Here is a 17,661-nt window from a genome sequence, read left to right as displayed (position 1 = left end):
GAATAATAACTAAAGAAGAGAAAAAATAAAAAATTGTGTGCCAAGTCTTGTTCATTCCCTGGAAGAGGTTCATTTGTGTTGCTTTCAGCACTGCTTATGCATTTTATTGAATGCGGAATATTCATATACACCAGCTCTGTAAAATATGTGGTAATTGAGAACTATTTTAACATTTCTGTTGATGATTTTTGGGGCTTTTTGGAGTGCTGACCTGAAGCACCTCAATGCTTAGTGTCATAAAGTACTACACAATGGACCAGTTATCCACAAAACTCTTTTTGTATTGGTTACAGAAGGTGCCTATGGCCTTCACTGGTTCATTCTCCAAGTGATAAGCTTGTGCTTTTCCAGAGATGTAGGTCCTGGAATCTAGATGAATGAAAATATCTTGTATCTGCATTGGAAAAGAGAATGTCAGCTTATCATAAGGAAAAAAGAGGAAAGAATGTTAGAGAAATGCTGTCTGTTGTAAATGGTTTTTATCAGGATTCTTGAACTCGTATTTGTTTTTATTGTTTTGAAGCCCTAGATGGGAATACAATAAAGAAATGTACTTGCTGAATGTAAACTGCATCTCAGTTATATCTGAAAGCAAGAGTGAAGAGTTGGCCGATGTAGGTAAGCAGCGTTTATTAGGTAGCTAAAAATCTTTAATTTATTTGTAAATGAGTCTATAGATTGGCATTGCTATATATTGTGCTTTCTCATCTATTTCTCAGATGATCGCAGGCAGCAATTTAAACCATTGAGGCCTTAAAACAAGGAAAAATAAAAACACATTGATTGATTTCTCTTTATATGCTTAGACATAAGCATTCTTGTTTTTTAAATACTGTTTTAGAACATAAGGTAGCCCAGTTTGTTGTGCACAGGAAAAAAAATCAAGACTAGTTAGATGGTGCAGTGGCATAGCTTGATAGAAAACTATAGCGTACTGTCAAATTTCTTTCTAAAGAGAAAAAATACACCTCTCTTTTATGTTTTAGGTGTTCTATAAGCACCACGTATTTTAGAAACAGTTAATATGTAGCTGTTTAAATTAAGAGTCGTGTGTGGCCAGGTAAAATTTACCTGCAAAGTAACTTTGTACCATCGTCATGAACTAGTAGAAGTATCCTGCCTAGTTTTTCACTGTTTCAAAAAAGGCAAAAGAAGGGAAGAACTGATTGCGATGAAGAACTTGCAGATGGAGTTGGACTTTTGTAAATAATTTCAGCTACATTCATAAAAAATCTACTTTATAGTCTCTGGGATTCTTCAGGTGTTTACAGATGGAAGTCTTGTGAGGAGCTGCTGATGGAACTGGGATTGTTTTGTTTGTAGGAGAGGAGGCTTAGGGAGATCATATCACTCTATAAATACCTGAAAGAGGGATGTGGTGAGAGAGATGTTGTCCTTTTCTCCTGTGTAAGTAGCAACAGGACTAGAGAGAATAACATCAAGTTACAGAGGGAAAAAAATAAGTTACATACTAGGAAAAAGTTATATACTAGGAAAAAAATTATTCTCTGAAAGAATGATGAGATGCTGGAATGGGCTGCCCAGTCACCCCCTGGAAGTGTTCAAAAAGCATTTAGATATTGTACTGAGGGACACAGTTTAGTGTGGAAATATTGGTGGTAGGTTGATGGTTGAATTAGATGATTGTGTATGTCTTTTCCAATACTGGTGATTCTATGATTCTATGAAATATAGCTGCTGGACAGATGCAGGACTTAGCTACATTTAAACAAAATACAACTCATTAACTGATACGTTTTCCAAAGTCATCTATACATGATATCTCTGCAGTGGAAGTGAAAGTGTTGGTGACTTAACGGCTGATTTAAATGGAATTCATTTTCTAAAAGGATTTCATGCTACAGATATAGTGAGATGGAGAAGTGTCAGCAAAGAGTATAATAAATGTTGGAAGTCATGTTAAGAGACTGTAAGGCTAAAGGGGCTGTTGGCTAATAAATACTTTTTTTTACTTTGAAAATCCTATGGACGTTATTATAATACAACATTGCTTATTTTAATTAAGGAGAATGTAAGTTTGAGAAACAGAACTATTCCATTAATCAGAAGTATAATTAAAACTTTTTGTAACTTATTTTACTCCTAAATAACCTCATTTACAGCTGCCAAAAATCTACCAGCACCTTTCTTGAAACTAAAGGGATGCATTTTGCTTTGATATTTTTTCCTTTTAAATTTTATCTGTAAGGTCTAAGATCATGCTCTACATCCTTCCATAACAGCTTCTACCACTGAAAAGTGGGGATAATCCCATGTAAGATCTTTCTTAAGTTACAAGTTCAAAATGGTATTCATCACTTCTGGATTCTGCATTTCTTCTGTGAGCTATAGAACTCAAAATTAATGGATGTAATCTAAATTCTGAGTTTAAAATCCATACTGTAAGGGTGTTATCATACAGACCATCAGGCCATTTTGATTTCACAGTGAATGCTGTTGCATGTACCCAACATCATTACTAATCAAGTCAGCTGCATTATGCATTTTCTTATGACATTTTTCTCCTGCTAAAAATAAATCTCAGATGATGTGCTAACCAAGGAGATGTTCCCTGGCACTACTCTCCTAGCCTTTCATTTGGTCTAGATACTTCAGATATTCTTCTTAGATTTCCTGCAAACTGTTACTTTAGACACCTCAACGATAAAAAAAAGACATCCCCAGCTCTGGAAATGTAACTTATCAGTCATTTTATTACCACGAGTCATATTGGACAGATCCTACTGAACACAGTACGCTCTTTTTAATATACTGTATTATTAGTTGTGACCTGTGTTGGGTGTTTGTGCATTCTGGGAAAACACCAGAGTGCTTCAGTGCTCAGGTGTGATTCACAGAAGCCCTGGCACAGATAGCATCAGCAGCCAATTCAGGAGTGTCCATCTACAAGAGAGCTTAGGGAAAGGCTGTAATTCAGATTCACAGGCTGATCAAGGATGATTTTCCAAAGTTCTGTGCATTTTAAAAAGAATATGTCTAAAACATAATGTCATACTAGAAATTCCTGAGGTCACCCTCACTGAGCTATTATGTCTGCATAGTGTATATAAGAGTGTGTAATGCAGTTGACCATAGTATACAAGTATTATTTCTGGAAAGACACTGTACTGAAACCTCCATTTGATGATAGAGTTAATAACTTCAGAAGTAGTGTAGTAATGTATATTTGCATTCCAGAGACAGGTTGTTTATTGTCCAGAGAGAATTAAGGCCAGGAACGGCAACCAGAAGGTAAGCATCTGCAAAACCCTAGACGTTTACTTACTGAGGAAAATGAGTAGTCTAAATGAATTCCACACTGTAAAAATGCTAGAGCATTTGCACTGAAGGAAGACCACATGCTAGCATGGATTACTATGGTTCACTGAAAAATGATAGCTAAGCAGTGAGTGAATGCAAATCATCCTTAGTATTCTAAGGATGATTTGCATTCACTCACTGCTTAGCTATCATATCACTTTGCAGCAAAGTGTCAGGTGTACATTAAAAGATATTTAACCTGTGTAAAAAGTACAAGGTAATGTCTTTCAAATTAAGAACATTTTTCTTGCTTTTTACCTCTCTGTATCTTGTGGATAACAAATATAAAAGTCAGATAATCTTAATTAAATTCTTTATTACAGCTATTCATTAGTTATGACCTCAGTTTGAACTACTGTGGAAAGAGATGAGACCTGTGTTAAAATATAACATGCATCTGTGAATATTAAGGGAGTTCTTATTTTGTGTTGATGCATATCAGAATCAGAATATGTATAGAATCATAGAATGACTTGGCTTGGAAGGGACCTGAAGGATCATCAAGCTCCAACACTCCTGCTCAAGCAGGGCTCCCAACCTCCATAATTATGACTAGACCAGGCAGCCCAGGGCCCCATCCAACCTGGGCTTGAACAGCTCCAAGGATGGGCAATCCACAACTTCTCTGGGCAGCCTGTTCCAGCACCTCATCACTCTCTTTGTAAAGACCTTCCCCCGATATTCAACTTAATTTTCCTTCCTTCAATTTTAAACCATTTTTCCTTGTCCTGCCATTATCTACCCTTGTAAAATTGACTCCTCTCCTGTTTGTAGGCTCCCATCAGGTACTGGGAGGCTACAATGTGGCTGGATGACTGTGAACCTGGAGATGTTGGTTGATGCTCGGCTGAATATGGGCTGACAGTGTGCCCAGGTGGCCAAGAGGGCAACAGCAATGGAATGGCCTGTCCAGGGAGGTGGTGGAGTCGCTGTCCTTGGCAGTGTTCAAGAGGTGTCTGTATGAGGAGCTACAAGATATGGTTTAGTAGCTTGTGGTAGCAATAGTAATGGGAGGGCAGTTGGACTAGATGATCTTGCAGGTCGTTTCTAACCTTGTGATTTCTATGATTCTATATTATTCTAATGAAGTCATCCTGCAGAAATGTCTTTATTTGACAATTAAAAAAACCAAACCAACAACAACATGAAAAGTTTGGAGAAATGCGTTTGTTTGGCAAGGAAAAAAAGAGAATAAAGTGGCTGAAAAATGGATTTACTGTTGGTAGAAATGTGTCATGAAACTACTTCAAACTCAGCCAACCACCTGGCTGTCCTATAGAACAGTGGAGGAAAGAGAAAAGGAAAGCAAAGTAAATCAGAGAAATGGAGACTTTAGTTATTAGTTAATACAAACATCTAAGGCATAGTTCTATGCCCGATGAAATAGTGAATTATGCTGTTATTGCTTAGATTTTTTTATTGCTGAAGTTTTTGTCTCAACTGACTGGTGTGCAGTCAGTAGGTGTATTGCAGCCATTTGAATATGGCAAGACTTTTATATCAGCAAATTTAGTAACTAGCAGGTAGACAGAATGCCACTGTGAGAACCAGTACACAGATTTCTGATTTCCCTCCCAGTGCAGAGCACTGAGCTCTGAAATACAGCCTACACAACAAGTATTGAAAAGAATATTACTATCTCATGTCATGTACTTCTGGGTTACTACTCTATGAACAGGAAAAGTGCAGATCAGGGCCTGACCAGTTGCCAAAAGTCACACTGCATGCTTCGTACAGAAAGCAAGGACTGATATTTTAAGATCACATTAAATGGCTCACAAGTTTCCCATTTTCACTGAAACAGGCAGAGCTTAGCCTGTTGATTTATTATTCATGCACAGAGTACTGCTTCTTCAAGAAGATCGTAAATACAATTTCTCCAGCCCAATCATTCTCTCCAGGTTCCTGATGAAGTGATAACCACAATAGACTTCAGAAGGATTAAGGGATGATGTGGAAAATGAAGTCTAAGCTGTGTTTCTGTACATTGTGTTGTGTGAAACAGCCACAGAAAGATAAGAGCCAAGTAGTAGAAAAATATACTACTTGTAATGGAAGCTTGAGGCTTCATCAAAAATCTGCTTCTAGGGTGAATGACTCAGATTCTCAGTTACATAGATTTGGGAGGTTAATCCTTTTTCAAATAGTTCTTCCACTTACATTTATTTACAGAGTGTGATCACTACATACTGAAAAAGCTACTCAAATCCTCTTCAAATTAGGCAATTTATGTGCCTATACCTCTGGAATTCGTAGGACCATTACTTTTATCTTTATTAACTCCTTAGTGTCAATGTAACTCCTGACTGACAAAAGTTTAGTAAGTGTATGGGAAAAAGATTTATCTGTGATGGAGAATAGACATAGGGGTCAGGAGAGGTTGCTCATCTTTTAAGCTACCTGTGCAGTCACTATATGATTTTGTCACCAATTAGTTATATGCACCTGTGTTTATTCCATTGTAAAACAGGCATAGTGCTCTGAACATACTTCAGGGATTTTATATGATTAAATTATGCCAAACACTCTTTTCAGATGAAGGGCTGTTGCAACCATTTTTATCAATCACCTTTAACCTACAATGATCTATACAGCTGCTTCATTTCATAACTGAAGCACTGCTGCTCTGACACTCTGTTGCATTAGTCTTTTTCATAAAGTAGTTTGGAAAATCTGGAAAATTGTCTATAGTGGATGATCTGAGAGACAGCTGTTTATAGAAAAGTATTTGATTTAAGTACAGATTTAAGTATATACTTAAGTACATCCACTTTATATTAACTTTTCCCAAAGAGTGTCACAACTGCAGGATGAAGAGATTTTAAGACATTGATCTGCTTTTATGACCATATATATATAACCATCAGACGAGCCTGAAGATCTCAGCAAATCTTTCCTTTTCTAACTTCAGTGATACATATCATAATTGCTTTCAAGATACTGTAGTTTCTTTGTAACCTGAATTAAGGGCATGTCAGCTTTAGCAAGCAAACTTTCAAATCTGGAGGGAAAATTACAAACTGTAGAAGAGAGGGGCTCAGAGGAGTCCCTAGAAGGTAGAGCTTTTAGCTGGAAAACCTGCAGCATTTGTAGTAGATGATCCTTCTACTAAACAACCTGGGGAGCCTATCCAGATTGTATAGTTTTTGCATGCAGTACAACGTTCAGTTTACTTTGGAGGAGACATAAAAAGAGGCAACAAAATGCTGATAAAGAACTGATCTTTTGCTTCCATTAGCCCATCCCTCATGGGGTGAGACATCTCCCTGAATAAATCTCCTGTGGGATATTGAAACATGATTAGGAACATAACCTGTGAGTGTTTAATTTCTACTGTTGTATCTGAGTTCATTGTTTGCTTCTGTTTTGTTAGCGGATGTGTTTTAGTGTCTTGTTACCAGTGAGCAGTATAGAAGTAAGTGGAAATAGAATGAGACATTCCATATTGATATTTTATTTATATATGACTAAAGACTGTTTCAAAATACTTCTCAAAATTGTAAATGCTTCCTCACAGAACTCAAAAACAGAGCTAATAGTCTAAAATCTCTTCTCTATCCTATTAACTTTTCTGATAAATCTGGTGGCCAAATTTCCATCCCCTTCATTGGCAGAAGGAAATCTTTGTTTTCATTCTACTTCTTCATAGAAAATGATTCTATCTCAATTCTATTAAATTCTATTCTAATAAAATATTCTATTTAAAAATTACTTGGAAATTTGCATAGTAGTCTTAAAGAAGATAAAGCATCGACTGTTTTAAGAGCACAAAACCTTTAATGCATTAATTTCCTTACAAATTATGGATGTCTAGCACTTTTATAGAAGGTGTCCCATGCCATTCAGGAGTGCATGGTAAACAGATCTTTGCTTTTGTTTTCAACAGTACAGATAGAAATTGACAAGACAATTTTGCATTTTAAACAAGCACAGATCCTAAGGGGTAAAACCAAGGTGGAAACCTCTGACACTCCACTGAAAGAGGGAAACTATTTTCACAGTGCGCACAGTAGATTTCAGCTCTGGAAAGATCAGTCACTTTTCAGAATACGAGACTAACTTTAGTGCATACCATGCTATTCTGTTGGCTCAGTGAAGAATTTAAGAGATACTCTCGACACCTTAATAAGACTCAGTTCAATGATGTAAAACATTTGCTGAAAGATACATCAATTCCAGTACACTTCAGTAGAAACAAAACTAGATACAGGCTGCAGACTTTGCCCAAGGAAAGCATCATGTCAGAAACCTGCTATGGAAGAATAGTTTTACATAGTCATATTAAATGTTTTATACTATCATTTTATACTCTTTTTATACAGAATTTTGATGAAGAGTGGCATACCTGGGGAATATTTTTCAGGCAAAGTCCAGACATACAAAACCTTTCAGCATTTCTCTCATTAGATTTGTATTTATTCACAATATGCCTGACTAAATATACACCTATCAGATGTAAATCTGCATTAACCTTCTGTTCACTCACTCTACTACTTTCTGAAGGTCAGATCTGATGCAATATTACCTTTTTTTCATGCTAAAAATCTGCAAGGATTATAATAGTGTCTTCCCTAAGTTCTTTTGCTGATAAAACCTTGCTGCTGTTATGCTGGTACAGTTCTGCAAACAGCTGGGGAAAGGACAACAGGTATGCAGTTGTTCATGCAGAGGGAACTACCCACAAAGCTGTGTCTCTAGACACTAAATCACTAGAAGAATTTATAGAAAGGTTTAGAGTTTTATTTAGTCAGGAAAAACACTGCTAGTAGCCATCTCCTTTATGATGCTAGTGGGTATTACTATTTTTCCCAAAGCCAGATTCTTATTTCATCTTCATTACAAAGAACTCTAATGCACTTGTTAAAGAGAGCCGGCAGGACTAGATCCCATAAAAAAATGAGATGTCAGAGAGAGCTTGCTATAGGGGCAAAACCACCAACAGCTTCCAGGAGCCTATGGCCTTTATTTGATCCAGCCAGATATCTTTTGGATGAAAAGACCTCTTTTGCAGTATTTTGGAAAGATATGTGTTCTCTCTTTGCCAGAACATGGAATTGCAAACCTAATGCTTGATCAATTGTTTTTCAGCTTTTCTGACTGAGGAAGCTTTTGTTTGGGTTTGGAAAATACTTTAGTTTTTTCCCATTTAGTCAAGCACAATTTACCCCAGGCATGTTGCAGTGAGTACATAAGGTACTGGAATGCAAGACAGTGATGGTATGCACATTATGTATCTCTTTCTTTCTGTATGCTTGTAAACTAGTAGGAAATGTACTTAAATGTTTACAATTATGTCATTGCAACACTAGAAAAGGAAAAACAGTTTCCTTGTGAGGCATATCTCAATAATTTTAAGCTGAATAAAAATTTGCAATTGAAAGATGGCAATATCCCTTTAAAAGAATCAAAACTTTAGTAGACAAAGAAACTTTAAGGCATAAAAATAAAACCACTGTCAAAGCAGCCATCACCCTTGGGTGGTATCTACTATTCAAGTAATTTGCTCCTTGGCAGCAAAGCAGTCACTTCCCTATGAATTACATTGGCTCCCAGAAGTAACAAATGCAGGTTGTATTTGCCATTGATCTCTACAATTTACACTCAGTTGATCTGCTGTGTTTTGTGCTTGACTGACTTTTTTTCATGAAACTTGGTTTTACAGAATAGATGTTTTTTCTTGTAAGACCTAGCCTGCAAACAAGATTATAAACCTCCTCTTTTGTTTAAATTTTACTGCTAGACAGAATATCCATGGTTTGCATTTTGTAGCTTTATTTGTTTTCTTCTATTTATTAATCTCTCTTTTACTGTCTTTGGAAGTTTGAATTTGCTACCTTAACTTAATTTTGATATTATTTTTGAATAGCCTGCAAGCTTCGTGTATTTTATGGTTAACTGGCAAGGCTACTAATTCCTGCTTAAAGAGAAATGTTTGGGGAATGTGTTGAAATTTGAACAATAACAATGTTTCAAATCTTCCATTGGATTTAATGTCTGTCATTGTGTTGCCTTGCTGAAAGGTGGGCATAATGTTCAGAGAAGAAAGCATATGTAGGAGCAGTGTGCATTTACAGGGTGACCAGCATGTCAAGGGAGGTGATTCTGCCCCTCTACTCTACTAATGTGATATCTCACCTGCATTCAGTTCCAGAGCCCACAACAAAAGGACATTGAGCTGTTGCAGCAGGTCCAGAGGAGGGCCATGAAAGTGATGAGAGGTCTGGAGAACTTCCCCTGCAAGGGGGGAGAGCTGGGGCTCTTCAGCCTGGAGAAGAGAAAGCTCTGACAAGACCTTATAGAGGTCTTCCGGTACCTGAAGGGGCTGTCATGGTTTTCTAATTTTGTTATCGATATTCCACATCAAAACATCATGTAAAGCATGGGTCATTAAAGAGTTAATACTCCAGTTCTGTGGACTGACAACTTTTTGGATACCTGGTTCTCAGAAGAGAAGAACTACATATCCCAGATGACTTCACGTTCAGAGAGGAAGATAAGCCACAGGAGGAAGTCACAGGATCTCGCTCTCTGACTCTTTCTTGCTCACTGCCTGGCAGTGTGTGGATGTGCTCCCCAGTCATGCGCCTTCCGTTCAAAGTAGGCCTTTCGATTTCAGGCGCTCTATCTCATTTTATTTTATTTATTAGCTTCTATTTCAATTATATTGCATTATATTGTGTTATCTTCCATTCCGATATCATATTTAGTAAAATTAAGTTTTTCTCCTTAGATTGTTGCCACTGTTCTGTTTTTGGGGCCAGCTCCCATCTCCCTACTCTTCCCCTTTTCCCTTCCCATTTTGGGGCCAGGGGGCCTACGAGCCTGTTGCCCCCTGTCACAAGCACAGATTGGTCTAGATAACTCCGTGACAGGGGCCTATAGGAGAGCAGGGGAGGAATTTTTTATAAGGGCATGCATAAACAGGATGAGGGGAAAAGAGTTTAAACTGGAAGATATTAGAAAGAAATTATTTACTGTACAGGTGGTGAGACACTGGAACATGTTGCCCAGTGAGGTTGTGAATGTAGGAAAGTTAGGAAAGTTCTGTGATTTAAATGAACCAATGCAGGACAAAAATACTGCTACTATAGCTGGGTCTTTTCCTTCATCTTTATTTAAAAGGTGATTTTTTTTGGCTTCATGTGGAAACAAAACACTTAAAATAGCCTCTAAAGAATATTAAAACTACCCAGTGCTCATATTGTAAGCAGGCTGACAATTATTAACTTTATTTGTTGGCACTGAATATATGATCCATATCACCTCAAATGGTAAATCTGTACAATCATTTTAGTTGATGTGTAGCTTGATGGCATGTGTAGACTATGCTGGTCATCATCCTGTGCACAATTAGGAAGATTTGTGTCCCACCTCAGGGAGCTTCTCAGGAGACACAATAGGATTGACAGCAGAAGCATGCAGGGACCACACGGTAATGTAGTAAATGATGCATGTTAACTAAAGTGAGAGGTTCACCTGATTAAAAGAAGTTTTGTGAGGAAACATATTTAATTAAAGTTTAACAATCTCAGTATGATCAGAGAGCAGAAATAATGCTCTAATTAGAGACGTACTGGAATACTTCAGTTCATTCATGTGTTTGCCTTAACTATTGAGTGCACTTATATACAAAAACAAACACAGTTACTGCTGCTGTTTTAATAATGTTTTGCTCTCTCTCATTTTCTTGTTATAACCAGGCTATCTCTGATATTAGGCAGTCAGTGAAAGGTATCATGTGTTATCAGATTCTGCAACACAAACTTTCATATTTTATGAGATGTACAGCAAATATCTGTACAATATAGACATTAAAATGCTGTTGACCTGTTGACTGGAGGTTTTAGATTTTCATATAGTGCTATAATAAACAAAATACAGTTTAAGGTGACAGATCTATTTACTGATTTGTGTTCTGTGTTGCCTCGTTTGCAGTTAATTTGCTCAATTTCTTGTACAATTCCATTCAAGTCAGAATGTTAACGTCTGTACAATTACACTATGGATGAACTAAATCCAGTAAGGTTATACTAAGTGGATAAAATTAATGAAATAAATTACTGTTCATGCATTATATCATCATTTAAACTAAATGAAGTCAAAGATTGATGCTGCAGTTCTCTTTACAGGGGAATGATCAAAAATGTCTTAACAGCAGTGCTGGTGTGAAAGAAGGTGGCAACTCAGACTTTGATCTTAGAAAAAAGTCAGTTTGTTCTATGTCCCAGATTCAGCTGCTTAATACGTAGTCTGTGAATGAGAGAAGATCTAAAAAAATTATACTGTCCCACTAAGATTTGACTCTGAATATAATTATAATTAATAATACTCTTATGGTTGTTACATACCCATAACTTCTGAATACATTATAAAAATAAATGAATTCAATAGTTGTCAAGCAGTATAAGGAGAAAGGATGCTATTCTACACTGCCTGCCACAGTGTATGGGCTTCATAGCTTTGTATTTCCAGAAAGTTAATTGCTGATTCAAAATATCTCTTCAGTCTTGTCATTATCACTTTACTACCATCTAGCCCTCTGTCTAATATTCATCTTTTCTTTAATATTGCTTTTTTCAAAGCCTTTAGGAAGGGACAGCTTTCTTGTTTGAACGATCCTCTCTAAATTGTAGATTTCATTGTACTTATTTAGATGGAATACCATCTTCTCTGGTGCTGGTTGGATTTCAGTACTGATGGCTTCAGAATGTAAGAACACCTGGTCTTTGCCTAATTGCAGTGTATCTTCTGGAGGAATTTAAAAGAGTCCTATTCTCTAGATTTCCTGTACTAATGTGTTCCATATATCAAATATATAGCATGTTAAGATAATATTTCCTTAAATCTCTCTGTATTTTGACATTACTGTTCACATGGGCATTAACATGTCACTACTGTATGAAATGGGGATTGCTATCTGTGTTCAGCCATTTTCTTCAAAACTTCTGCAAATCATAAGTATAGGAGGCGATACGTTACATGCAAATAGAGTGTAAACCACTTCCAAATAGGAAAGCTTTGTTATATTGTCCCTAGTTTTCATTGTTCCTGCACCCATTATCATCATCAGTGTCAACTGAAGTCTTCTAAAAAAAAAAAAAATGACTATGAACCCAATATATCAGCTTAAATGTTTTCTCAAATTCTGAATTTGTAGCTCTGTAGATTCTACTGCATAACACTTTCCATTGAGTAGTTTTGTCACTTTGGATTCTGATTATACTATTGTCTTTGAAGCTCAGTCTATTCTCTTTGATTATTTACAGCTGGGTCTTAAGCAGAGCATGGAAACTATACATTCCAACATGTTATAGTATTTCCAAAATATGAAAATTCTTTCTCATAGTGTGACAACTTTCCATGTTTTGGGTTTTGGCTTTAAATGAAAGCAAGCAGATGGTCCTCGCTGATCTGGAATATGTATGAGACATCTCAGTTCTTTTATGTCAGGGCACAGATTTATCTAATCTAACAGTGGCAAAGAAGCAGTTCTTTTGTGTGTTTATTTAACATCTCTGGTTCAGATGGCTGGCAGCATGCACAGTCCAAAGATGGCAGTCCTCAGCTAATATGGTGTTGGGGATAACTAGTGGAGGGAATTGAAATGAGCCAAGGAGGAAACATGAATGTTGTATTGTGGTATCGTGCTAAAATGTTATTTTCATACAGAGTCTAGCCAGAGTAAAAGAGAAAAACAAATTGTCTGCCATCTGCTTTGTCAAGATACCAGTATAGGCAAAAGCTGGCAAGTAGAAGTGTTCTCCAGCATGTGCATCCCTGGCTGAAATAGGGTGGACTTAAGAAGAGCTTGTGGAATAGTTTTGATTTATTAAACAAAGGATGATAACATTTAACAGAAAATAGAAAAGCATAATTTTTATAAGAAAAGAGTTCCTTCTGGAAGTGTAAGGGAAAGGTGAAGTTTTATATCAGAGCAAAGGAATTTAGACAACACACTTTTTGTCATGGTAACTTGTTTTTAGACAGCTTTTTGAGGTGCAATGTTTTGATGTGGAGGCCCCCTTTCAGACTCCTCCCTCCTCCCCAAAAAGAGTCCATTTCAATTGTGCTATAGAAATATTACTCCATATTAAACACTTCTCTTCTTTAAAGGCCTACTGCTGACCAATGCTAGATACAACATACTCGAAGAGGTTAATGCTCTTTAATTATGATCAAAAGTGATTTTTGTGGTAAAGACTACTATTTTAAATAATTACTATCTCAGTGACTGGGTAATTCATATATGCATTTTAGAGCGCATATAAGGTTCAGATCCCTAGTATTTCTCTTGTGTTGTAATGATTTTCTGACTAGATTGGAACATGGAATATGCCAGCCATGAGGACATTTAAATTTGGTAGTTTCTTGACTCTAGACTTTTTATATGAATTTGTATTTGCTGAAAGTAGAAATAAGTAGCTCAAATGGACATATAGAGAATTTTGGAGTTGCTTAAGCTATTAATTTAGATACATAAAATAGATTGTCAACAGAATTTAGCTTATTTTTAAGAAAGTACAAGGTATTGTATATATAATTTACATATGCTATAGAATAATATTATGTATATTATTCTATATTTTATATCAGTTTTCAACTTCTGGTTTTTTAAAGGTGTTTTTTTTATTGTTACCCTTACTATACAGATTGAGAAACTGAGTCGTAGGAATGTGGTGTGCTTGCCAACAGGCTAGAGACACGATTAGGAGTAGAACACCAGTTTTTAAACTTACTTGGTTTAGTTTTACTACATCAGTTTTATTAAGGTCAGCTTTCCTTGTGCAGTCAACCATATATACACACACACAAAAAAAGTGTTAAAAATACCAGAAGTAATGTTTAATTAAATAACTTGTAGCAATCTACCAAACTCAACAAAATGTAACAGTGTTTGATATTGGTCATAATATCAAGTCACAACTGCATTTACATTATTTGTCATTATTTTACTGTTAGTAAAATTTACATGCTTTTTGTTGAATCACACAGACTTTCTGTGGAAGACAGCTGTTCACTGTGACAAATCCTGTCTCATCTTTCTAGGCAAGAAGAAATGAGAAAAAAATGGGTTTATACACGTTAGTCCCACTACCCATTTCCTCTTATATGGTGTGTGACTAACTGATAGCTAATGGGATTTAGGAAAGGATGCTACAGAAACTTGTACTATCATGTTCTCTCAGCAAGAGTAATAGAGAGCTCACTTTGTGGGAGCCAAGCTGGGTTGAAGAACATGAGAGATGAGCCTGAGCAGAATAGAAAACTCAGAGCATTGATATTGTGAGCTTTCTTCCCCACACTTGTTTTAATTTATCTTAAACAAGTATGCCTTCTTTATGAGTTCAAGCTGGTATAGTTTTCCTCCTGAGAATTTGCTCTCCCAAGTGATTCCTTATCAGCATTGTTATATAACTGTGATTAGATTTCTGCCTTTCTTATTCAAAATAAACTCTTGTCTTTCTGGCTAGCTGTTTCTTTGATAAAGAAATGCTGTAGAAAGAAGAGACAAGATGCAATTTGTGACACACTTTCCAGCATTTTCTTATACCACCAGAGCTTCTGCTATTCTGCCTGTAGTCTTCATAAATATAAATTAATATCTGCACATTTAATCATTTAATTTGGTCATTCATTTACACAAGTTTAATTTGCTACTTAATCCTCTGTTTATTGCAGAGATACTTGGGAAGATTCACTGGAACCTCACTTCTTATCAAGATATGAAATAGAGAAAATATCTTTTCCTCTAAGCAGCCTATCAAAATGACACAAATTTACTGGTATACAGAGTTGATAATTAAGCCTGGTAAAGTTCATTTAGTGAATTTTCGGTACTTGTTGGGAATGTAACGGGGCAGAAAGGATGTCTTTTTTTTTTAACAGTGCACATTCTCTTTAGGTCACCTTGAGTCACCTTCAGCTGTCTAGCCTGTATGGCTCTCAGCACAGACCAGTGCTTTGCCTCATGCTGCACTACACCAGATAGAGATTCGCATAGCAAGTGCATGGTTTTACTTCAGTTCATCAGGAAGAGAAAGACCCCTGCCAGGAGCAAATCTCTCTGAATTAAATTCAGGAAACTAACTCATTTCAGGGCATGAAGCTTTCCCAGAGCTACTGTGTTTCAGCATTAATACCAGTGGTAGAAATAAAACCTGACAGTGTATAGAAAAGAAAATTGTGAACTGTGTCAGTATTCATGACCACAGTCCTTGTAAAAATACGTTCGGCTGATTGGGTCTTTTTAATATATACTGTAATGGAAAGGTGAAAATTCTCAGTGATTTTAATTGCTAGGGAAAGTGTTATAAATGACGCGTTGAAGGGTAAAATGAAATTACAAGATGAACTAGCAGGAGGGTAAAAGACATTTGTACAAGAAAGATACTGAGAGATTTTTACTTAATAAAATAAATCCATTTTTAGTTTTCACACTCTCCTGTGTTCTCTTGATTTGCATTGACATTTCTTTCCCAGGCAGTAATGTGCCGGTTGAAAGAATTTTCTCAGTAATGAATGACATTGAACTGATGACAAAGCAGAATGTGGGTACAGTAAGGGAAGAAAATAAAAAAGGCTAGCACAGCTGTTAAGATGAAACACCTGCTGTGAGTGCCATGAAAGACTGCTGGGGAGCAGGCAGCTTCTGAACAATTCATTTTCAGAAGAAAGCTGAAAAATCACTACCTGCCCACAAGACTTTCTTTCCTTTATCTCCACAGTCTCTTTTGCTATTGATTATATGTGTAGATATCCTATTGATTTCACGTGTATATTTTCATTGCCACATTGTTAATAACTTGCGATACAAAAGTTGCACATAAACAGCTTTTGTTTCAGACTGATATTTAGTCAAGGTTTTTCTCTTCCAGTCCAGTCATTTTTAAGATAACAGGTAATTTAAATTTAAGATAATTTTAAGATAACAGATTCTGAGCACACCAGATAAAATGCCAGCAAGCCCTTTTTTATAATTCTCTAAGATGTGGTAACAGCTGTTTAAGGGTTTAAACAAATCAACTGTTTCAAGTGATAGCTCTGGAGACCTCCACTATACTGCCTCACCTTTCTCACAAAAATTCTTGTTCGAGGAGGCTAAGAATGGCATTTCTAGATCTTGATATTAGCAAGTAGTGTGATTCATTCCCTTGTAAATGCATTAGAACTTCTGACGAGAGATGGCACTGATATTCTTTGCAGTGTGCACCCATAAGACTCATCCTTGGCTGGTGCTTAAGCTCAGTTATGACTGTCATAACGCTTCCTAAAAGGGTGTGATACTCACCTAACAGACGGGTATATGAGAGAACAAATATGTGCTTCAACCTTGAGTGTTACAGGCACTGAGTTCCACCAGTGTTTGGAATGCTGTCTGCCCTAAGAAACATCAGCAAAGATCAAGAGAACTTTGGATATGTGGTATTCATTGTTAGTTTTATTAACTTTGGCTTTTGGTGTAATGCAAACTTTCGGCCCTAGTCAGTTGTGGCTAGTATTTGCTCACAAAGAAATGAATGAGAAGGAAAGCTTTAATTGTTTGATAGTTGATTTGAAGACCATGGCAGTAGAACTTGTCATAAATATCACTGGAGTTTTCCTGGAGTGAGATAAAACTGGCATTTGCTGTTGCCTTTTCCATAAGACTGTCTCTTTATTAGTGTTTCAAAATAAATGTTCATATTAATGTGGATAATATTATTTTATTTGGTCTTCTCTGCATGCAATAAATTCACCAGCTAGGAATTCACTTTTTTTTAGTTCTAAACAGGAATATAGTGAATATTGCCTACACAAAATATCTATATATATAATTATTTTTTTCCCCTTATCTTTAAGTAAACAGTGCACTGAGCACAAATAAATTGTTTCCTAAATAATATGGAAATGAAAAGGTAGGTTATCACTGAACAGGAAGAGAATCATTCACAAATTGTTGTGACTGCCCCAAAGAGTTGACAGAGAAGAAATATTTAGATGCCTTTTAAGTGCAAATTTCTTTAATGTGGTAGCGCGTTTTCTGGAGCTGTGTTTTCTTAGTTTTTCAAGTGGTCTCCACCAGAACTGTAATAGAGGCAATACAGTATATGTCCACTCTCTGAAAATAAGCCATGCATAAAAATACCTCTCACATATTCAGATCTGATGATTTTAACAGTTCTGTTCATTTAGAAGATAGGCATTTGTGCATAAGTAATGGCCTACAGAGCTGTTCAATTACACATTCTTAATGGAAGAGAATGAATATTTTGTTTCAAGAATACTTTGAATCCTAGCTGTCTTATATATACACCAACATCCTTCATAGTATTTTCTGAAGACATGGAATCAGATTCATTG

Source organism: Meleagris gallopavo, chromosome 5, assembly GCF_905368555.1.
Source record: "Meleagris gallopavo chromosome 5, MGAL_WU_HG_1.1, whole genome shotgun sequence".
Lineage (NCBI taxonomy): Eukaryota > Metazoa > Chordata > Aves > Galliformes > Phasianidae > Meleagris > Meleagris gallopavo.
The sequence above is the reverse complement of the archived record's forward strand: the minus strand, read 5'-3'. Positions refer to the sequence as shown.